The following is a 24,237-nucleotide window of genomic DNA, read 5'->3' as shown; positions in this document are numbered from 1 at the left end:
TGTGCAGTCCGACAGGGGTTGGAGAAACTTTTACAATTAAGCATATCATGGGGAAATGAGGTCCATGAGTTTAGGTGGAAGCAAAATTGAGGAGAAAACTGAGTAAATCATTAAATAAAGTTGGTCATCATTCTTCAAGTTCATCTGTTATTTAAGAAATAACGTTTTCAGCAGGCAATCACCTACTGAAGGCAGAGTTAGAAATGTAAAGCAAAGTAGTGATGAGAAAAAAGTTGTCAGAAGCAGAAGATCATGTAGTTTCCAGCTAAAATGATCTTCTAAGTACTGCCCCAAGAATCACACTGAGCTAGTCGTATGGGGAGAAACATTCCCATATAATTCCTTAAAGTCCTTAAAAATCATTATCATTATTATTATTATAAAAATACTATAATTACTATTTTTGAACATGTAAAATATGGTAGCATTGTGATCATCACTTTATGTAATCATCACAAAATGTCCTGTGAATCATTATTCCCATGTACAGAAGAAGAAACTGAGACAAAAATTAAATCACCTGTTTGAGGTCATACAGCTGGTAAATGTCAAAGCCATGACCAAGGTTTTCTTATGACAACACTAATGCTCTTAAGCGTTAAGGAGCTTTGCATCGTAAGAGTAAAATCTCTGACAATGTATGCTTTTCCCTCAGGATTTATCATCTCACCTTAGTTTGACGTCACCTTAAATTTCAGAAGTTTAACGTGTAGATTTTATAATATAAATAAAAATGTTCCCATTGGATGCGAATCAAGCTTTCTCTACCAGCTGCTCTACCCTTCTTTCAAAAGAACTCTAGGAACCCCTGGAGTCTGGGATCAAACTAATGCTAGGTTAGAGTATGCGGTTTAGAGTATTAGAAATACTGGAATTGACCAGCCATCCCCAGAAGTTTTAGATCTGGGAACAGAGTCATATTCAATCATACGACCTAGGTCTCTATAAATAATGAAGTGGTGGGTGTATCGTGGTGTGGGGAAAAAGCATCAGAGCTGCGTACTGATTTCTGAGAAGTTATTTAATCTTAAAACAAACCAGGAACTTTTAAATGGTCTGTACTCTAGCCAGACTCCCTATATTATCTTCATTATTTATGGATTACTGGAATCTTAATACTTATTTTACACTTTTGTAAATCATCACCCTTCTACTCATTTGTTAATTATTTTACTATATATATGCATATTTTTATTCCTCAAATTTCCTTCTGTTTTGTTTTGAAGAAATACAATAATATTTCAAATTACTGCTTTTGTCCTCAAGACATCTGCTTGGTACTAAGAATCCCAAGTTTGCATGAAGAAAGAGAAAATATCTGCTAAGTGGTATTACATAAGCAAGTGACTTCTTTAATGAATCCTGGGCTGTCTTTAAGGAAAATAAACTACTACAACCATTAAAGCTTTCTAACATTACTGATGCCTAGAAAGTGTTAATTTGTAATTAGTCAATTAAGTGATATTTTTGCTACGCTGAGCATTACTGTTTGGTAGTTTGACAATCTCTGTTGAAAAGAGAAGACAGCCTTTTGAGAAAACTATTTGCAGTCACTGAGTAACATTGATTATCTACGTTTGCCAATGCCTGGAGAAAGGAAAATCATTATGAATGACTCAGATTGCATATAAATATGTTGATAAATATGTTTGACAATGTTGAAATGTATTATTTCCCTTTACTTGAAAGAAAATTGTTTGCCAATCTAAGGAAGGGATAAATGACATACACAAGGCAGACTAGCTCCTTCTTTATCTTTCTTTATTTCCCTGCAAAGCTAACATCTCTACTCCTCCGCAAGATGACCTCCTCCTGCAGGTACACAGCAGCTACTGGCTCATCGCAGCCAGACAGCCCCCACATGCCTCTGAAAATTGCTGTGAAACAGAGATCTGCCTATTTCCTGAGAACCAGAATGAATCTGAAGCCCAGTACATATGGGAACAGTTGAACCTTTGGATCTTCTGTGCAGTTTCTCCTTTCTGATAAGTTATTCTCTTCCTGCAAATGATTCTCTCCCAGATAACAATCTGAGCAGGGAGGAAAAGAAGAAAGGGACAATTTGTCTATTGAGTCAAACTTCAAGCAGCATTTGATGTACCCTAGCCTTGGAAAAGGGCTAAAACTACATTTAGTTTGTGGCAAATGTGAATTATCATCTTTCTATGTCAAGTTGTTCATGTCTTTTGATAACATAGCAGATGATACTTACTCAGAGTATTAATCATGGCACTTAACCTACTCTGAAAGAAAACGCAAATACCCTTAGGGAGAGCTTCCATTACCAGGATATCCAATATTCATTTTGCCCTAAGTGCAACCTCCAAAGATGCAGTCCTATTTAAATAATCAATTCTTCTCAATCACCCCACCGAACAATGACTGGAAATTACTCCAAAGAAAAGAAGAATGGAATAACTAACTTTGAAAGAAAGCCCTTTTTACATTAAACTTAGAAGTATTTTTTCTCACTCTCATCATTTATATTTTTCCAGTACATACTGTAGGCTAACATATACATCAGTACCTGTCACTCATTGGATTTGTCAATCAAATCTACACATCTGTAGGGGACTGGTATTTGTTTAGCCAAAGGAAGCAAAACAAAGAGCAATGACTTATAAAAAGCAGGTTATACATGTAGCTTAATATTTGTGACAATTTTATTAATCAAGATAGATTTGCATCTTTGCAACAAGTGTCTTGAGTATATTTTTGTTGTTGAACGTGGGTCAGAGTGAAAACTAACTCGCAGAGTTAGAATCTGAATCTAGAGATTACTATCATTGATCCCAAGGCAAAAGCCCTCCTCCTTTCTTTTAAAAATGAATATAGTGTTTGGGAAATTAACTGGCTATTCTAACACTGCAAAATACCCAAGTCTGCATTCACAGTGAAATAAACAATGTTTGGGTCTTGGAAGAGCTCCATGTAATGATAATGTGAATTACTTTAGTTTGTTATCTTTATTGATCAAAAAACTTGACAGTCACAGAATCCTGCTTCATTATAGTGCTGTATAGAACAAACTATACCACAGCAACAGTCATCAGAGGAATAATTTATGATTATAATTATTCCAATCTTTTTATGACAGTTTGCCCTGTATTCTTTCAATTGATCTTTACACAAACTTTATGATTTTGGCAAGAGAAAATAAAGAACTAGATATGGTCCTTTAGTGCTTTATAGAAAGTCTTTTTCTTTAGTTACATGGATATATGTGACTTTAATGTTTAAGTAGGTTGACTCTAGAGAGTATTAGAGTAAATATTGATAAATCTGAATAGGTGTCTCCTGGCATTCTATATCAATGTATCACACTGGCATGGCTTGTACTTTCCTGAAATGCTAAGTCAATGTATAGCTCCTGGATCTACACATTAGTATTATAGGCACTGAGGCAAAAACCCATTTCCTTCAAAATAATGGTGACCTTCCTAATAGAGGTAATGTCTCCTCTGTTCCTCCCCAGCAACTTTCCAGTCACCCACAGGGATCCTCTCAGCTAAAAAGCCATCAGCTTCCGTTTCTAATTTTATGGTGGGAGGATAGGAAAAGGACATACTCCCTGAGGCATTTGAAAAGTTTAATTGTATTTTTGAAGCTAGTTTCTCATACAGGATGCAAAATTTTTCAAAATAGAATGAATTTAAATAAAATGTAAGATAAAATGAAGGTCACCATTCCTGATGATCAAAACTGTCTTATTAAGTGATTTGCAGTGTATCTTCTCTTCTACACAATTGATGTGTGTGATTATTTATTGATTTACCTGGGTTTTATTGTGGCATCGTTTGTACAATGAGGCCAAAATGCCACTTGTATTCTTTAACCTTAGTTAATTAAATAATTTCCTGATTTGTCTTGTTAATTCCGTAGGCGTGAGGTTGAGGGGAGAGTGTTTTCTTTTTCTGTTGCCACTTTTCTCATCTATCTCGTTATTAGTGATTACGTTTGAAGTTATTTGTACTTTTTAAAGAGAAATAAGCAAGTAGTCTGAAGATATTATACAATAGATTTTTCCAGATAAAATATTTCAGACCCCAACTTATAAGTTGTAATGAATTTCTTTTAGGGTGATCACTGTCCCTTGGGGTTATGTTAGCTGTAGCTGGCAGACAGTAAGGGGGAAGTGGGGCACCTAGAGTGTTGGGTGCTTATTTATTCTTAATGTGACAAGACAAGGGGCATCACTGAAGGTCATGCAAAAAATGTGTTATTTATGTCGGTTGAATGTTCAGGTATAGATAATGCATGATTTAAGCATCATAATTGACTCTTTGTTCTCATTTTCAACACTTTAGGGTGACAATGGAGACGAGAGTACATAGGTCAATGTAGCATGTCCATTTTAAGCACAATTGTCTCATTTCTTGGATTGATAAACTTATTATGAAGGTGTATTAGTCTTAGTTCTCCAAGGAAACAACTAATTAGGAGCATATATGCATATATATGGCTTATATGCTTACGGTATTGGTTTACATTGTTACAAAGGCGGAGAAGTCCCAAAATATGCAATCTGCAATGGGCAACTTTAGACCCAAGAGAGCCAATGGTATATTTCCAGTCTGAGTTCAAAGGCTTGAGAACCAGAAGAGCTGATGATCTAAGTAAATTCCAGTCTGAGCTCCAAGGCAGAAGAACACTCATGTCCAGGCTCAAACACAGTCAGTCAGAGAGTGGATTCTCCCTTATTCCACCTTTTGTTCTAGTCAGGCCTTCAAGGGATTGGATGAGTTCCACCCACATTGGGGAGGGCAAACTGCTTTACTCAATCTGTATTCAAAGGTTAATCTCATCCAGAAACATCCTCACAGATGCAACCAGAACAATGTTTAATGAAATATCTAGGTGACTGTGCCCAGGCAAGATGGCACATAAAATTAACCATCAAAAAGGGGCTAGCTCTGGTCAAGGTTAAGGCTTTTGAAAGAATGATTTGCTTAAATTGTCTTTCTTCTGTATAATTTATCTACTGAAGATCAATGCACATTGCTATGGAACGTGATTTGTCTCAGATCAATTCAATTCACCACATATTTATCGAGCCCCTATGCTTACAAGATATGATGTCAAGCTATATGGGAAACTGAGTGGCGCAAAATCCTTAAGAGTGCATAATCTGTTATTGAGAGATGAATATCCCCAACTGCAGTGAAAGGCAGAATATAATAGGCAAAATAAGACAGACATCAATTACTTCCAAAGGAGGACAAAGAAGGGAAGAATTTATTTCTATTGAATCAAGAAACACGTAAGAAAAGAGTTAAATTGGCCTGGATTGTGACAGATTAGCACCAGGGCTTGAAAGTGGTTAATTTTATATTATAATAACTATTCCAATTTGATGCAAATATGTTTTTGAAGCTCAGAAAATTTATTGAATGAGTGAATGTAAATTGTGGCAAAAAGCCGAAAGAGAACACTAATTCTATCATAGGATTTGCCCTTAGCCATTTTTGAGGTGGAACTATTTTAATGGAATCCTCACAGAATTCCCTGAACATAAGATGTGCAGTTAAGGTATTTGTCATCCTTCTACCCAGCTTCTACCATAAAGATATGGTCATTAAGAAGGTGGAGTGTTCATTGAGTGTCACCCACCAGGGAAAGAATATAGACCATGAGAAATCTTAAAATATAAATTTCAACCATTTTTTTCTGCAGAAAGTACTTACTCTCTGCAAAGAACTAATGCTGTTTCATGAAGTATTGAACCTGGAGTAATGATATAACGTGCCTTTTGGTTGCAACCTAAGTCTGTGATAGTTCATAAAAAATTATCTTGGAAACATAATTTCAATAATTAGCTTTCATATTAAGTCAAAAATTATTGCACGTGCATTATCTCTATTAGCTGTATGTGTAATAGAATAAGACTGTACTAATAAGCACTTCTGTAGTAATTCATATTTGATTTATATTGATTCTGACTCATAATTCTAATCCTTAATGATTAATGGGTACTGTATGTATGTGCAAGATGGCAGGAGAAGATAGAAAAGGTGGATTTTTAGCAGGGTAATAGAGAAGGATAAGGAGTAAACAAGATATAGGTGTTCTTTGCCACCAATAAAGTCTAAAAGAGAAAACCAAAGTTTTCTACTAGAATAGTTAACAATGATGTGTGTCTCTCATTTAGTAGCCATTCTGTATTAAGTTCTGTGCTAGGCATCTCAATATTGGGAGATCCCATATTATTTACAACCTTATATAAGAAAGAATCTGAGATTGAGACAAAATTTAGTAGTTTTTTCTTTTTCTTTTTTTTAAAATTTACACAGAATGCAAATAATAGAGCTCAGATTCACATGAGAATTAATTTTACTTCAGTCATTCCAAAGCTCATACGCTTTTCAATATATCACATGGTTCTTATAGAGTAAAGCCTGCATCAGTTTATTTATTTCATCACTGAGAAGTCTCTTGCATTCTTCACCCCTTTGTATACTTCCTCTGTCCTTGACTTGTTTTGAGTGAACTCTTTCCTATAGCATTGCAATAGTATTTTTAATCTGTTTTTTTCTGCCTCTAGTTTTCCATTTATGCCTGTTGTCTATTTATTGTCTCTTCACTTCAAATGCACTCTTGTTTGTGCATTTGTATCACCTAGGTGTGTGATATAGCTGAACCCTATAAACATTTCTCTTTTGCCCACAAACTCAAGGTTTGCTGTTTTAGTCAAAAGTGCCACATAGACACTGCAAATCCATAGCAGAGGAAGAGGTTTGTCTTTCTGATTCTAAAGAGTTGTTTTGTTTATTTGATTAAATACTCAGAAAATGACCAATCCTTGGTGCACAGTAAACACTAAATAAGAAGGATGTTAACTTTCCTCTAATATTGATAATAATTTTATTACAACAGAGATGTCTCATCAAGAAATGAGATAGTTGTGCATTTACATAATTCCTTACAGAAAAATGTTGTCGATATAGTTAGCTATTCCTGTTGCAAATGATCCTCCCACCTCAGCCTCCTGAAGTGTTAAGATTATAGGCATGAGTCACTGTGCCTAGCCATTAGCTATTCTTGAACGTCAGTAAGAGCAAGGCAGAGTGAGTGTTAAATGAGTGAATATTGCAGAGGAACTCAAATTCCAGATAAGGAGTCTGGGAAAGGTAAATGTTAAGATCCTTTGACTCTGAGAATTTATTCTTGATTTCATAGGAAAACAATCCATTGAGACATTTACTGCCTGTCTTCTTACTCATTTGTGTGTGTGTACTTTGTCTTACCATTATGCTATTTTTCCTTCTAACAATGTTCTCAAGGATATACCAGTTATACAGTAGAGTTAATTTGTTTGTAGCGAATAGGGATGCAAGTTTCTACTTCCAATTTTCGGTTTTAATCACTAAAAAATGCATGACTGCTTAATGGAAAATGCTAGAGTTTAATATGAAAACCTTCATGTCAACATTTCAGTTTTCCCTCATTGCCTCGTTTCCCTAACAAATACTCCACATTCTCCAGTGTTTAGCAGACAATAAATCAGTGCTGTGGCTCATTTAACACTCATATTGGAAGGGATTTATTCTCTCTAAAGCTTCAGAAGTTGGGCCAAATACTCAATTTTTATATATTCAACCCCTCAAATCTAAAAGATGTGATATGAACCAAACTAACAACACAAACAAACTCTCTGGGGGAAAAATAATACAGTGGCTTTAAAATCACTAACAGATAAAATGAGGACACATTCCTCTGGGTGGTCTAGAATCTCTCTCCTCTGCTGCAGACGGTGCATTCCTCTTCAGCAGCATAAATCTATCTCCTTTGGTCAAAGGCATGATTTAGTCTCCAGAGTCAAGAAAAAAAATCCTTTTGAATTTTAGAATTTGGAGAGTTCTATAGCCTCTAAACAGGAATTTATATACCAGAACTGGTCAATGGTCCATCTAGTCAAGCATCCTGCTTCCTCCTGCATCTAATGATGGATGTGTTAGAAGAAATGAATAAACTTGCCATGATGCCCCTAACTGAGAAAAGTAGCCACACCAATGAAATTTCTTCTTAACTCTGGTACTGGGTTAGTTTATTCCATCATGCCTGAGGCCTGATAACTCTTTATCTCTATACTACTGTTACAAAGAAATTCTTTTATTTTATTTTTTGTAAGAACACACTATTAAATTTCTCATAAGCATTTAATTCTTAATTGAATCTTATTAACTTCTGCTGATTAACAACTCACATTCTACCTCTTAATTTTGTTTAAAAACTTCCAGCTAAATGTACATGAAATAGTGATACCTCTTACTTAATTTCTTAATATCATGTCTATAAAAAATGTGACCCACTGGAAGTCAACACATAAAAAATTTCTCTGTAATTAGTCATAAAATGTATTATTTGGTTATTAAACTACAAGGAGTGAAAGTTCAATTCATGACTTGTGAGTGTTTCAAGCCCGCTCTGTATTATTTGCTTAAACCTTTTAAGAACCTCATATTTCTTTACTAGGAGAAAATTGCCACGGAGCTAGACTACATTAACATGAAATATGTTTAACGATATCCTTGCTTGGAAACTACTAACAATGTGTTAACAGTTTTCCAGGACATTGTGGACAGTGTATTTTTTTTTTTTTTTTTTGGACAACAGGGCTGCAAACCACTTTATGCAACTCTGTATTACGTTGTTAAGCTTTCGATGGAAGGATTTTAGGTAAATAATCTATGTCATCAAAGGACTCAACTCATTGTCATCACCTATAGAATGTTGAGCAATAAGGGCAAGGTCAAATCTTGCATTAGAACTTGGTGCTACTGTGGGTTAACTGCTACTCAGGCTTAGAGAGCAGGCATTTATGCTTGTTGGCAGACTAATTAAGGGAAATGGTATGCCAAAAGAGTTCTCGCCTCATCATTTTTAAAAACGTGTTTACTTATAACTGTGCTTGGATTGGTGGTCAGAAGGGCTAGAAGAAACACTAATCCTCCAAGAATTCTCTAATTCATTTTGCACAAGCAGCTTATGTTATCACCTATTTTGAGGGAAAAGCCATAAATTGGTCCCAGGTAATCATAAATCATATAGTCAAATATGAAAGCTCATTCTTCTGAATGGTAATAGGTTAACAATCAAATATTTATTTATATGATTAATGTGACTAAAATGGGGTTTATTTAAACATCATGGAATGAATATCAAGAGAACAGGACTTCTGTCTGGATACCCCAGATTTGAATCCTTGGCCCAGGCAGTCATTTCTATGCGCAATTAAGCAAGCCATCTATTGTCTATTAACCTGCTTCATAAGGGTGCGATGCGAAGATTAGATCTTTTAACACACTTTTAGACCATTGTTTTTATTATTACCACCATCATTATATTTTATGATTTATAAATTATGTGATTAATGAGAATAAATAAATTATGTGAACAAAGTATTCTACAATTAAACTAGTTAATTTAAAAAACCAGGGCAGATTATGAGTTGTTTGAAAGAGAGAAAGAGAGAAAAAGAAAGAAAATTTGGATAATAATATATTGCTCTTATATAGCATATTCCATTGTTTTCCTTATTTGAGTGTCACAAACATCATGTAAGGTGTGTTAATTATTACTGTGAAATTTTGATAAGAGTGTATTTTTCCCTCTAGGAACTAAACTCCTTTAGAAAAATAATGTGAACATACTTTTGTACTGTTACAAAGTAGTACTAGACTGATAAATATGTCCTTACAAATGGCTATAGCACTTGAAAGGTTTTGGAGCTAGATGGTTCTGTACATGTCGTTATTATATTGTTTTTAAATGAATATCATTTTCTCCAAGCCCATGCATATGTGTATAAGCATCTGTTAGGGGTAAACAGGTAGATGACAAGTTGTTTCTTTGCTTAAATTTTAATTGCAAGGCAAATTTCCTAATAGCGTCTGTTCCATGTACCTGAAGAGAAAAACAGAAGACAGAAATGTAAAAACTGGCAAGAACTTAATAAAAATTTACGATGAACTCAGCATGCACTGACACAGGCAATGTGAAGACACTAGAACATATACTAACACCCAAGTATGCAGAATCTACAGGATCAAGAATATAATCTGATACATAACTAATGCTTCATGACTATTTCCTTATACACACAGACACATACATCTATTATATTTTAGATGATAATTTATTTTAATTACTCTAGTTTTAAAAAATTTTTAAATGATACAAAATAATTGCACATATGAGTTACAGGTTGATAGTTTGATACACGTATATAATGTCATGATCAAATCCAGATAATTAGCATATCAATCTCCTGAAAGATTAATTATTTCCTTGTGTAGAGAACATTCTAAATCCTTTCTTCTAGCTATCTGACAATATACAATAAATTTTTATTAACTATAATTACCTTATAATGCTATAAAACCTTAGACTTCTCCTTCTAGCTATAATTTTGTATCCATTAAACAACCTCTCCTTATCCTTCCCTCCTCCCTACCCTTCTCAGCCTTAAATAGCCACAATTCTACTCTTTATTTTTAGGAACTAAACTTGTTATCTCTCACATATGAGTGAGAACACGTGATATTTATATTTCTGTGTCCAACTCATTTCACTTAACATAATGTACTCCAGGTTCATCCGTGTTGCCGTAAATGACAGGATTTCATTCTCTCAAGACTGAATAGTATTCCGCTGTGCATATATGAACATTTTCTTCATCCAATCATCTGTTGATAAAGACTTAAGTTGACTCCATATCATGACTATTGTAAAGAGTGCTGCAATAAACATGTGAGCACAGATATCTCTTTGATATACTGATTTTCTTTCCTTTAGATAAATTCCCATTAGTAGGATTACTGGATCATATAGTATTTCAAGTTGTAGTCTTTTGAAAAAAATCTCATGCTGTTTCCCATAATATCTGTACTAATTGACATTCCCACCAACAGTGTATGAGAGTTCCCTTTTCTCCACATCCTTGCCAACATTTGTTATTTCTCACTTTTTTGATAAGAGTCATTCCAACAAAGCCATCTCATTGTGGTTTTGATTTGCATTTCCCTGATGATTAGTGATGTTAAGCATTTTTCTGTATAATTTTGGCCATTTGTATGTCTTCTTTTGAGAAATGTCTGTTCAGATACTTTGCCCATTTTTAATGGAATTATTTGTGGGGTTTCTTTTTGCTGTTGACTTATTTGAGTTTTTTTTGTATATTCTGGATATTAATCTATTGTCAGATGAATAGTTTGCATACATTTTCTCCCATTCTATAGGGGTCTCTTCGCTCTCTTGTTTCCTTTGTTGTGCAGGAGTTTTATAGTTTGATAAGACTGCATTTACTATCTTTGCTTTTGTTGCCTAAGCTTTTGAAGTCTTATCCATAAAATTTTTGCCTAGAACAAAATTCTGAAGTGTTTTTCCTATGTTGTCTTTTATTAGTTCTATAGTTTGAGGTTTTACATGTAAGTCTTTAATTCATTTTGAGCTGATATTTGTACATGTAGAGAAATAGATGTCTAGTTTCATTCTTATGCATATTGATATCCAATATTGGGAGATATTAGACTTACATAAAAGGATCCAGAAATCAAACCTAAGTCTGATTATAACCCTGTAATCTATATTCCCTGGCAAGGAGAAATTAATGGAAAGAGGGTAGAGTTAAGACATAAATTCTGAATGTTATCTAATGTTTATAGTGTTACTATATGCATGTGTACATGTATGTATGTGTGGGAGAGTGTGAGAGAGAAAGTGTAATGGAGATGGCTTAGAATGTATCTTAGATTCTTCTCTGATAAATTATTCATCTGTTAAAGTTTTAGTGATTGCATCTTTCACCGTGTTTGTATAAATGCTTGTCTAGGTAAACTTGATTTTTCACACATCTTTGCACAAAAATAACATTGTATATAACTCTATTTCTGAAAGCACAATATAATGGTGATTTAATTATTTGGCTAGAAGTACTGACCTTCACCCCAGATAGTGAATATCCTAATGAGAAAAGGAAGTGAGTCTTATTTCATACATGCCACAAGCATTGTGGGGCTTCAATTAATGTGTGCTGAATTAAATTGCTAGAGATGCAACAACTACTTTAGTAGCAGAATAATAAAAGCAAACACTTACCAAACACTGTATGCCAAGCACAATAGTCTAGGTGATATATCGAGAGCATCTAATATCCTCAGTAATCCAACCAAATAAGGACTATTATCATCATTCACATTTTCCTGATGAAAAAAACTAGGATGAGGTAATATGTTTAAAGTTATGCAGGTAGTGAGAAGAAAAATGGTAATTTATACAACAGCCCAATTCTTATTTGTTTTTCTAGGGAGAAATGAGGCTCATCTCTTTATCTTCAGGTAAGTTACTTCCTCTTAATGAATGGAGAAGCAGTGATCTGTGCCATGCTGTTTGTGAAGAATCTAAAAGTACAATCCAAGTCTTATAACAGCCAATCTAGTGTATTTCCACTACTTCATTAAACTCTGACCTACTTGTAGATGACACCACATCTGCCTTGTTGAAAGTCATATCCCAGAACCTGGTATAGTGACCCTCATATTGTATGTAGTCAATAAATATTTGTTTGCTCAATTAATGATTAAAGCACAATAGAGCTCCCTCAATTTCCATAAGAACTGGATCCTAAGTTAAAAGGTAACAATTTAAGACACACAATTGCAGTGTTAAGGCCTCCATCTATAAATGAGCACATTCTTTATTGCCTTGCAGGCCAATAATCATTAACAGACTGGATATCAAGTTTGAATAATACTGAGCTAGGTTTTATAAGGACATTAATTCACATGCACATCTACAACAACCCCTGAGGACTTTGTAGAATGTGAATATAGACATTATGTGATTCATGCCTTAGCTAGGCACCTCTGGGGCACGTCATGATGGCTTGCATTCAGCCACAAGTTGGTGAGAAATATTTGGAAATGTCAGAACTAGCAAAGAACATAAAATGTGCCGTTGAAAACTCACCTAGAGATTTCAGTGAGGCTAACTCTTCTGAGATCTGCAAGAGGCAGTAAACCAAGCCTCAGCACTGTCTCAGCGATCAGATGAACACACGTTTGCATGTGACAGTAGCCTTTTTTTTTTTTTTTTTTTTTTTTTTTTGAGACGGAGTCTCGCTCTGTCTTCCGGGCTGGAGTGCAGTGGCCGGATCTCAGCTCACTGCAAGCTCCGCCTCCCGAGTTTACGCCATTCTCCTGCCTCAGCCTCCCAGTAGCTGGGACTACAGGCACCCGCCACCTCGCCGGGCTAGTTTTTTGTATATATGTGTGTATATATATATATATATATATATATATATATATATATATATTTTTTTTTTTTTTTTTTTTTTTTTTTTGAGACGGAGTCTTGCTCTGTCGCCCGGGCTGGAGTGCAGTGGCCGGATCTCAGCTCACTGCAAGCTCCGCCTCCCGGGTTTACGCCATTCTCCTGCCTCAGCCTCCCAGTAGCTGGGACTACAGGCGCCCGCCACCTCGCCGGCTAGTTTTTTGTATATATGTGTGTATATATATATATATATATATATATATATTTTTTTTTTTTTTTTTTTTTTTTTTTTTTGAGACGGAGTCTTGCTCTGTCGCCCGGGCTGGAGTGCAGTGGCCGGATCTCAGCTCACTGCAAGCTCCGCCTCCCGGGTTTACGCCATTCTCCTGCCTCAGCCTCCCAGTAGCTGGGACTACAGGCGCCCGCCACCTCGCCCGGCTAGTTTTTTGTATTTTTTAGTAGAGATGGGGTTTCACAGTGTTAGCCAGGATGGTCTCGATCTTCTTTAACAGATGAGCCTGCCAGGGAAGGTGGCCTGATGAGCATCTGACTGGTTGCTCTTCCCTGCTTTCTGCCCTGGGCCAATTTCTGGTTTTGTTGCTCAGACGGGCTTGCTTCCTTTTTAACACTGGTATGCAGCCACAGTTTTGGTCAATTTATTTCAAACTCTTATCATTTTTTTTTTTTTTTTTTTTTGGTGTGTAATGGAAGGTTTCACTCGGAGCACTAAGACATAGGATGGGTGTAGCAAACCTGTGCATCACACGAACAAGGCCAAATCAACCTCAATGACAGGTAAAAATTGAAAATTGTCAGGACCCTAATGCCAACTTTTTTTTCTCCCTTGCCTTTTTTTTTTCTTTTAAAATTTATCATTGAAATGGGGAAAAAATGTTTATTTCAATGTGCAGGTATCTTCATCTCTCACTCAGTTTATGACTAGTTTAAACCATTAAAAGAAAATTAAAGAAAAAGTCTATAAGCATGGCTTTTACCTGTAGCTCTTCCATGAAGTAGCTAGGCACTCTGCCTTGTGTGTGAGGCTTACTTCTGCAACATGAGAGATAAATGATCTTTCGTGGTCTGTTTTATCCTCTATAATTCAATATTTTTTGTTTGAATATTATATTTTATCTTTTCTGAAAGAATCACTTATTATGCTCCACATAGTAGCCCTACAGAAGAGAAATCTAAAATTCCTAGAGTCCACACCTCCCACCTTTTCTTGTGCTACGTGGAGTTCTGGGGTTTAAGTATGACATGGTTTGGCTGTGTCTTCACCCAATCCTCAACTTGAGTTATAATAATCTCTATGTGCCAAGGACAAGGCCAGGGGGAGATAACTGCATCATGCAGGTGATTTCCCCCATACTGTTCTTGTGGTAGTAAATAAGTCTCATGAGATCTCATGGTTTTATAAATGGGAGTTCCCTTGCACAAGCTCTCTTGCCTGCCACCATGTAAGAAGTGCCTTTGCTTCTCCTTTGCCTTTCTTCATGATTGTGAGGCTTCCTCAGCCATGTAGAACTTTGAATCAGTTAAACCTCTGTCATTTATGAATTACCCATTCTCAGGTATGTCTTTATTAGCATCATGAAAATGAACTAATACAAAGTGCTTTGGTGTGTTTGAAATATTTGCTATATACTAAATATTTTTCAAGTATTAGATCTCTTATCTGTTTTTTTATTATTATTTTCTTTTCCCCATGTAAGTTTAGCGCAGTGGTGTTAAAAAGTAGAAGTACTGAAAGCTGTTACCATGAACTGCACAATTAGAAACAATTTTGAGACTTCTGCGTCTGACCATGCTGTATGATTTTATTAAATCTGCAATCTCACACACACACAAAATAGAATTCAGGATACGATGTGTTTAAATATAGCTCCTTGAAGGCATCAGAGCATGTCCAAGGAGCAGTCCAAGGAACTTGAGAGAACAAGACACCATAGGTTAGATAAATTCATTGAAATGAGACTGATGTTCTCTAACGCTTTTCTTCTTAAAACCAAGGGAACAGCAGATAATGGGTTAAAAATCTAGCAAAAAATTTCTGAAGGTCTGAGAAAAAAAGCATTAGAAATGTAGGACCTACCAAGGAGTGGAGGCCCTGGCAAATATCTCTGGGTTTTAGTTTAGTTTTCTGAAAAGTTACTTCTCAGAATAAATGCAAACCAGACTAGGCCAGACCTCACTCAGACGTGAATTATTTCAATTACAGACTTAGTCGAGGTGCTCTTCTAAAAGAACATTATATATTTTTTCTCTGCAGGGAGAAAAATATATAATGTTTATAGCCTCTACAATGTTTCATACACTAAGCCCAGAATTTACAAAAAAGAAAATTACAACATGCCTAGGGAGAGGTTCAGAAGATTAACAGTATTCCAAAATACAGACAACAGAAGTATATAGGTTATTATCTGTTATTTAACTTTGTCATTTATTAACTTTAAAATAACTATGAGGAAAATGTTCAAGAAAATAAAACACAATGTGAATAGATTTATCAGAGTACTGCAATATATAAAAAGTTATGAAATTAAAATATTAGAAGTGATAGTTACTACTAAAATTTGTAATTTAAATGAGCTAAACAGCAAATTAGAAACAATGATAGAAAGGATTAATTAACTGGAAGCTAACTAGGTAAAAATATATCATAACTGACAGGGGGAAAAACTTATAAATACAGAAAAAAAGCTTAGAGATTCATATGAAACAAGTTAAAAAATTCAAGCATCCATGAGTTTAAAGTACCAAGAGAAAAGAAATAGAATGTGGTAACAACAATATTTGAACATTATTTGGAGAGATAGTTGCAAAATTGATTAAAGACATCAAACCACGGATTCTCAAATATCTAATTGCACATAGCAGAATATTTACAATAAAACCACACTGAGATAGATCATAGAAAATTACTGAAAGCCAAAGATGAAGAAAAAATTATAAAAGTAAGATACAATATGTTCAAAGGAGCAATAATTAAATTAATGGCTTGTTTTTCAGTAGAAAAAAACAAAGCCAAGATAAAGACAATAATTACCTGACCTGATTAAAATAACAAACTCAACAACGATTCCTATAACAACACAGGTTTGAAAGTGAGAGGAGGACAAAATGCGCTTGGCAACACAATTCAGAAAAACATTGATATGGCTGTGCTAATATTCAGTGAGGTAGCTCTAAGGAAGTGTATATTATGAAAGATCTATTTCCTAAAATAAAAGAGTCAGTCTTATGAAATAATTTAGCACTTTAAAATTTTTAGTCATCTAAAAAATAAAAAAAACTAACAGAAATAAAAGAAGAAATAGATATATTTGCAATTAGAAGGGGAGATTTTAAAATGCTGTCTTTTGATACTAATAGCACAATAGGCAGGCAAACAATTCTGCAAGGATATCCATAGTCAACTAAGTAGACTTAATTGATGCTTATAGAACCATAAACTTCAAACTTCACAACACACATTGTTTTTCAACCTTAAACTTCACAACAAACTTTTTTTTTTTGATGCACATGGGGCATTTAACCAAAATTAACAATATGCAGGTCTGTAAAACAAGTCTCAAGAAGTTGTAAAGTAGTGTTCATTCAATTTGACTAGATGTAGTCATCTTGAATTTAAATGTAAATCAACATTGCAAGACACAGGAGGCTTCATCCATACCACCTTTATTTAGCTTTAAGAAAAGATAAAAATATTCAATACAGCATGAATACCAGGAGCATAGCAGTAATATCAGGCATATCATCTCATGTCTCCAATATGTTCTTGGGATGTGCATGCTAATGACCAGTTTAGTTTAGAGAAGCTAGCCTCTCTGGGGCTCCTTCAGCTTTTATGACATGTTGATTACATAATATCCTCCTGAATGTGTGCTTTGCTTCCATTGTCCAGAGTCGTTCAGTATCATCCATAACAGGTTACTCAATAAGCAATCTCAACAATAAAGTGCAGGTACTCATCAAAACATAGCACTCATTGTGAACCTAGTATATTCCTATACATTTCTTGACTTATTATAAAATAATTCTATATATATCATTAATGTACAGGTCTTTCTGAGGTTACAGAGAAGAATTCAGATCAGCTACTAACTCACCTTCCAGAATAGAAAATAATTAATATGAAGATAATTATAACACATTAAACTATTTGGAAATTAAACAACACATTTCCAAATAAATCATGTCCAAGAAAGAAAGGGAACAAAAAAAATTGTGGGATATAGGGAAAATTGTGTTTAGAAAGAAGTTAGGATAAGCCTAGGAAATTAAACACAGTAAAGTATAGAAGGAAGGGAAAATAAGATTTATAACAAATCTATAGTAGAAATAATAAACAAAGCCAAAGGTTATATATTTGAAAATGAAACTGCTAAAATGAGCAATCAACATAATAATACACAAATCACCAATATTCAAAATAAAAAAGTGGACCTTAAATCAAATTTTATATTTTAAGAAAAATCACAATAATATTATGAATGTCAGTGTTAACCAAAAATGACAAGATCTATACATTTGGAAAGAAATGCTTTATTTCTTAGAAAGGGTTGCAGCCTGCAGTCTTGCCATCCTACAGGCTGGGAAGAGCAGCCTTCAGCAGAAACTGAAAGCAGACGCTTGATGGGAGGGAAGGGTAGAACAGGAAGTTCCACCCTAAGTATGCATATTTAACAGATTATATGAGGAGCTATAAATATTAATGAAGGGGGCACACATGCATAGTAAGCAAATATGCATGTTACATGTAATCCATGTTCACTTTGGAGTAGAGCCTTAACACTTAAATATATTACATTTAGGCCCTATACATCAAAAGGTGAAGCTGGGTCATGAAGGTCATGAAGGCCCTCATTGTGCAGCCTCTGTAAACCTGCTAAAACTATTCTATGGTAGGTGTTGTTTTATCAGCAGAGAGTTACTGAAATTCATCTCTTGTCCAATCAAAGCTGTAATTATGGTTTGTGAAATGGGGTAGAGCATCAATTAGTGAGCATCTGGTAGTCAGTGGGCTGCAATTGTTTCAATATTGTTTATCACAAGGCTGCTAGAGGAAAAAGAAAAAACCTTGTCGCAGTTTGAGCATAGTTTATTTTTTAAGTGTAGAAGTGCATGACTTAACCGTTATTTGGTATGGCCTTTGGTTTTGTTGAGAATTTGATATCATATTGCCACAAAAGTTCATTCCATGGGTCTGATCTCTATTTTAACATCTGTATACTATATATTTGGAAATCTACATAAAATGGACAAATATTTTGAAATACATATCTACTAAAAATTGGATACTTAATTTAACATACTTCTCTCTGCTACTGTGAAATATATATTTAGACTTCATCTCTGTATCCTGGCCAGAACTCCACAAACCGTGGGAAGATCTGGAGTGATGTGTGTCTTTTGTGTGCTAATGAGATGACTGGTGACTGGGGTCCCTAGATAGTTTCAGTATGGGGGTTAATCACCCAGAAACACCTAGGAAAGATTAGAGAGTTGGGACTTTCAGACTCACTTCAGTTTCTGGGGCAGAGGGGCTGAAAGTTGAGTTGATAACTAATGGCCAATGATTTAATTAATCGTGCCTTTTTTTTTTTTTTTTTTTTTTTTTGAGACCGAGTTTCACTCTTGTTGTCCAGGCTGGAGTGCAATGGCTTGATCTTGGCTCACTGCAACCTCCACCTTCCAGGTCCAAGCGATTCTCCTGCCTCAGCCTCCCCAGTAGCTGGGATTACAGGTGCCTGCACCCATGCTCTGCTAATTTTTTTGTATTTTTAGTAGAGTTGGGATTTCACCATGTTGGCCAGGCTGGTCTCGAACTCCTGACCTCAGATGATCTGCCTGCCTCGGCCTCCCAAAGTGTCGGGATTATAGGCGTGAGCCACCATTCCCAGCCTATTTGTGCTTTTTGTAATGAAGCCTTCATAAAAACCCAAAACGGCTAAGATAGAAGAACTTTTGGATGGCTGAACCTGTGAAGGTTCCTAGAGAGTGATATGCCCAGACAGAGCATGGAAGCTCTGCACAGCTTCCCCCATGCCTCTCCCTACCCACCTTTTCTATCTGGCTGTTCATCTGTATTCTTTGTAGCATTATTCATAATAAATCCATAAAGATAAGTAGAGTGTTTTCCTGAGCTCTGTGAGCCACTCCAGCAAATTAATAAAACCCAAAGAGGAGGTTGTAAAAACCCCAGCTTATAGCTGGTCAGTCAGAAGCACAGATCACAACCTGTACTTACAAATGGCACCTGAAGTAGGGGGCAGTTTTGTGGGACTGCATCATCAACCTGTGAGCTCTGACGTTACCTTCAGGTAGATAGAACAAGAATTAAATTGAATTAGAGACTGCTCAGCTGGTGTCTGCTGCAGAACTAATTGGTTGCTGGTGGGTAGAAATCCTCACAGATTTTGGTGGCCAAAGATGCTGTGTTAAGTGGAGTTAGATGCATGAAAGTAAGAAAAAAAAAAAGAACAAAGAAACACTTCGGGTTTGTGTTTTTCCATGAATCTCAACATTTCCACAATAAAATCCAGGCCCAGGAGTTGATCAGTGAATTTTTTCAAACATTTAAGAAAGAAACAATGTAAATATTACACAAACTATTTCAGGAATAAATAATGTGGAAACAATTCACAAATTATTTTCTAAGGTCGGGAAAACCTTGATATCAAAATACCTAGTGAAAAAATAAAGGAATGTCACAGGTCAATATTTCTCACAAGCGCAGTTGCAAAGTTCCTTAAAAAAATGAGAAAAGTAAACCCAGTATTTTCGACAAAGATAATTCATCAGGGTTATGTTTCTTTCTACCAGAAATGCAAGGTTTTTCTAACATTTCAAACTGAACCATGGAAATTAACTTTATCTACCCACTGACATACCAAAATAGCAAAATAAACCAAAACAAAGTCCTTGCAAGTAACAAATGTTGGTGAGGACATGGTACAATTGGAACTCTCATGCACTATTAGTGGGAATTCCATTGGGTACATCCATTTTGATACATTGCTTTGTATCACCTTATAAAGTTTAAAATATGTATATATTATGACCCAGTAAGTATACTCCTATGTGTATGTTCAACATAATTGTAGAATTATATTTAACAATGGCTATATATGAGAATCTACAGAGCAGCATTATTCATGATAGCCCAGAGTGGAAATAATATCAACGTCCACCAAGTATAAACGGAAAATATAATTTGTGGTATATTCATCCCATATATTGATAATACTATAAAATTAAAATTTAAGCACATGCAATGATATGAAAAAATCTCAGAGACACAAATTTGAGTAAAAAAGCTAGATATGAGGGCGCACATGCTCTGAAATTTCTGTCATATAAAAGCAAAAATGAAAAAAGCTAATCAATGGTTACAGAAGTCAGAATAATGTTTATTTTAGGGGAGATAGCATCTGGGATGGGCCCGAGGCAGTCTTTTGGAAAGCTGGTAACTTTCTATTTCTCAATCTGGATGGTAGTTACACAGATGTGTTTATTTTTCAATAATTACCAAGATGAACATTTTGATTTATGAATTTTTCTTTCTATATACTATATTTTATTTTATTTATTTATTTATTTATTTATTTATTTATTTTGAGACAGAGTCTCGCTCTGTCGCCCAGGCTGGAGTGCAGTGGCCGGATCTCAGCTCACTGCAAGCTCCGCCTCCCGAGTTTACGCCATTCTCCTGCCTCAGCCTCCCGAGTAGCTGGGACTACAGGCGCCCGCCACCTCGCCCGGCTAGTTTTTTGTATTTTTTAGTAGAGACGGAGTTTCACCGTGTTAGCCAGGATGGTCTCGATCTCCTGACCTCGTGATCCACCCGTCTCGGCCTCCCAAAGTGCTGGGATTACAGGCTTGAGCCACTGCACCCGGCCTCTATATACTATATTTTAAAATAAAAGAAAATGAACAGTAATATTCTTCCTCAAACAAAGAGATCCTGTGATGAAGACTCATCAGAGTTGTTCTCTATAAGCTTGAAGAGGAATGGTATCAGGTAGGTCCAATTCCAAGTGACCAATTGGAAAATGGAAAATTATCTAGTTATGTTTCATAGGGAATTTGTAGATAACCAGAGGATTGAAATAGAGCCAGCCAATGTTTTTTTTTTTTTAATTTGTAACAGTTTGGCTACAGAGATTTACCCCTAGGGAGATTAAATGGCTTTACCAAAATTTTAAATAAGATATTCAGCCATTTTGTCATTGGCTGTATAATCAGTTGAGGGAAATTGAGGATGCTTAGGTGAAGAAAGAGGTGGAAGTGAACAGTGGGTAAAGAAAATCACATTGCCAGTAGGATCATGTCCTGTGCTCAAACTGAAACCATATCCATCTTACTTTTTTGGCGTGATGATAGAACAATAGGTAATATCTCATAACTATTTATAAAGTAGAAACTCTGCAATATAGTGGATAGGGCTACATATAACTTAAAGTTAAGCCTACTCAGGAAAATAGAAAATACAACCTTATTCTTACATAAATATTTCAGCTCATGTTATATGATGGTCATATTTCACTTATCCATCCATCCATCCATTGTGTGACACATTTGGAACTTGAAGTACAATTGAGAACCAGAGAATGAGTAACAAAGATCTTAAACAGGCAAAACTGATTAATTCACTCACAGGAAACTATCTCCAAATCTAACTCACATCCTTTGATTCTTAGACACAAGTTTAGCACTTTTGGTTTATGTGCTCTCCATAAAATTGCAACACCAAGATTGGGTATTCCGGTATTCTAGAACGTCAATGTTTTCCTTAAGCATTTTATTTCACGTGTTGATTAGTAGCTTCAGTCATTCTCAGCAAGAGAATGTGTTTTTTGTGTTTTTTTGTTTGTTTTGTTGTTGTTGTTCCCCCATGTGCCTCCTTCACTGTCCCTGAAAACACAAGCCCTCTTTATGCTATCACTCAGCTCTGGCAACCACTTCATCATGGTCATCTGCCCCATCTTCTTCCCTGCCAAGGAACAAGAAAAGTTTTGCTTGGATTTTGTGAGAGGGCCCTGTGAAGCAGTTGGATGTCTCTACAGAAAACAGATTAAATCAGGGTAATCTCTCCCATGTTGATAAGTAAGAACATTAAAAGATCTGGGCAGAGGAGCTGCCCAGAAGCAGTGGTTCTAAGTGATCCAAACAGAGGTAATGAAGAATTCAGGAACACAGTGGGACCAGGTTACAGAGGTGGCAATGATAAGTAGGCACCACTAGTGGGAACACAAGTAGAAGAAAGTAGGAGAGTCAGTAGAGGCTAATACTTTCTATCAAAATGACTATACTTCTTACTTTAATCCGTTCTTGCATCTCTGAAAAGGAATACCTGAGACTGAGTAATTTATGAAGAAAACAAGTTTAATTACCTCATGGTTATGCAGACTGTACAGGAAGCATGGCACTAATATCTGCCCCTAGGGATGGCCTCAGGGAGCTTGCAATCATGGCAGAAGGTAAAAAGGGAGCAGGCATACTACATGGCTGAGAGAGGGAGCAAACAGGGGAGTGGGGAGGTGCCACACACTTTGAACCAACCAGATCTCACATGAACCCAGAGCAATAACTCACTCATCACCAAGGGGAAGACACTAAGCCATTCATGAAGAATCTGCCCCCATGAGTCAAACAACTTCCACCAAGCCCCACCTCCAACACTGGGGATTACATTTCAATATGACACATTTGAAGGAGACAAACATCCAAACCCTATCACTTGTTGAACATTAATACTGCAGTAAATTTGTGTTTTCACCACGGTTTGGAAATGTTTATACATTTTTATATTAGAAATGCATTAACTTTTTGACTCATTTAATTTAATTGAATGGTTTATTTTATGAATTATAAATAAAAATCATTTTATGCCTATATTTTATAACTATAACAATATGGTAAATAGATATAAAAATAAAACATCAATATTTAGGAGTCACACAAGAGAGATATATACATGTATACATGAATATATGTGTATATCTACATATACGTGTGTACATACATCTATAATTAATACATAAATTAGATAGATAAATGCAAATCACTACATAGTACAGCAGAGTTTAGGCACACAATGATAGTGGAAGGTAGGAAGAAGCAGGTTCACAGGTGTTAGTGAATAATGACTGTGGATCTAAGAGATACAAAAGTGAAAACAAATACATCAAAAGGAAATGGAAGACATAAAGCCACCCAGTAAAGGGCAAATCCAGTCTCTGGAAGAGATCTCCACCGTGGCCTGGATCAGTGTTAGTGTTCACGATGATGACATGGAGGAATGTGAAAAACAGTTATTGCACTTTTAAACATTAAGAACCAAATAGTATAGTTCTTTACAAGTATAACTAGTTTCCAGATGTGTAAAGAAAACCTCCATCATTAAAAAATAATTCAAAAAGCAATTTTCTGCATATTTAAAGCATGTGCTTATCTATGCCTTCCTTTTAAAACTATCCCCTGACAGAAGTTCATTGAGTTTTTCTATTTAAATAGAAGAGGCTGCCTTTTGTTAGCGCACTTTTGTTAATTGCACGCTTAATGAATCTCCACAGGAGTCCCACCATGAAAGGCACGATCCTATTTCTCAAATAAATATTTCTCAAGCTTCTACTGACATGTGGCCCCAGATGAACTTTTCTGTTTCTACCAGGGCTATCATAATGTGAAAACTTGGAGATATTCAACAGAAGTTTAGGTCTCTCTGTTGAGAGATATTGAATATGAACTCTGTGAAGCTGCTCTTGTGGTGGCAATTTGAGTATCAAGAGAGATTTTTATGAAGTGTGAAATATATTATTGATATTCTGAGTTTTAATTTAAAATATTATAGGCCGGGCGCTGTGGCTCAAGCCTGTAATCCCAGCACTTTGGGAGGCCGAGACGGGTGGATCACGAGGTCAGGAGATCGAGACCATCCTGGCTAACACGGTGAAACCTCGT

At 35.6% G+C, this 24,237-nt stretch overlaps 1 long non-coding RNA gene across 2 annotated transcripts in view; it reads left to right on the top strand.

The window, feature by feature from the left end:
* LOC117071598 overlaps positions 1–24,237 on the top strand; it is a 113,678-nt gene that overhangs the window by 73,705 nt on the left and 15,736 nt on the right. For both annotated transcript variants that reach the window (XR_004432370.1, XR_004432371.1), the window contains exon 4: positions 12,305–12,335. This is a non-coding gene — a long non-coding RNA (uncharacterized LOC117071598). The remainder of the gene's footprint in view (positions 1–12,304; positions 12,336–24,237) is intronic.

The sequence above is a fragment of the Trachypithecus francoisi genome, unplaced genomic scaffold, assembly GCF_009764315.1.
Source record: "Trachypithecus francoisi isolate TF-2019V2 unplaced genomic scaffold, Tfra_2.0 Lachesis_group3, whole genome shotgun sequence".
Lineage (NCBI taxonomy): Eukaryota > Metazoa > Chordata > Mammalia > Primates > Cercopithecidae > Trachypithecus > Trachypithecus francoisi.
Note: the sequence above shows the minus strand (reverse complement) of the source record. Positions and strands in the feature narration are given on the sequence as shown.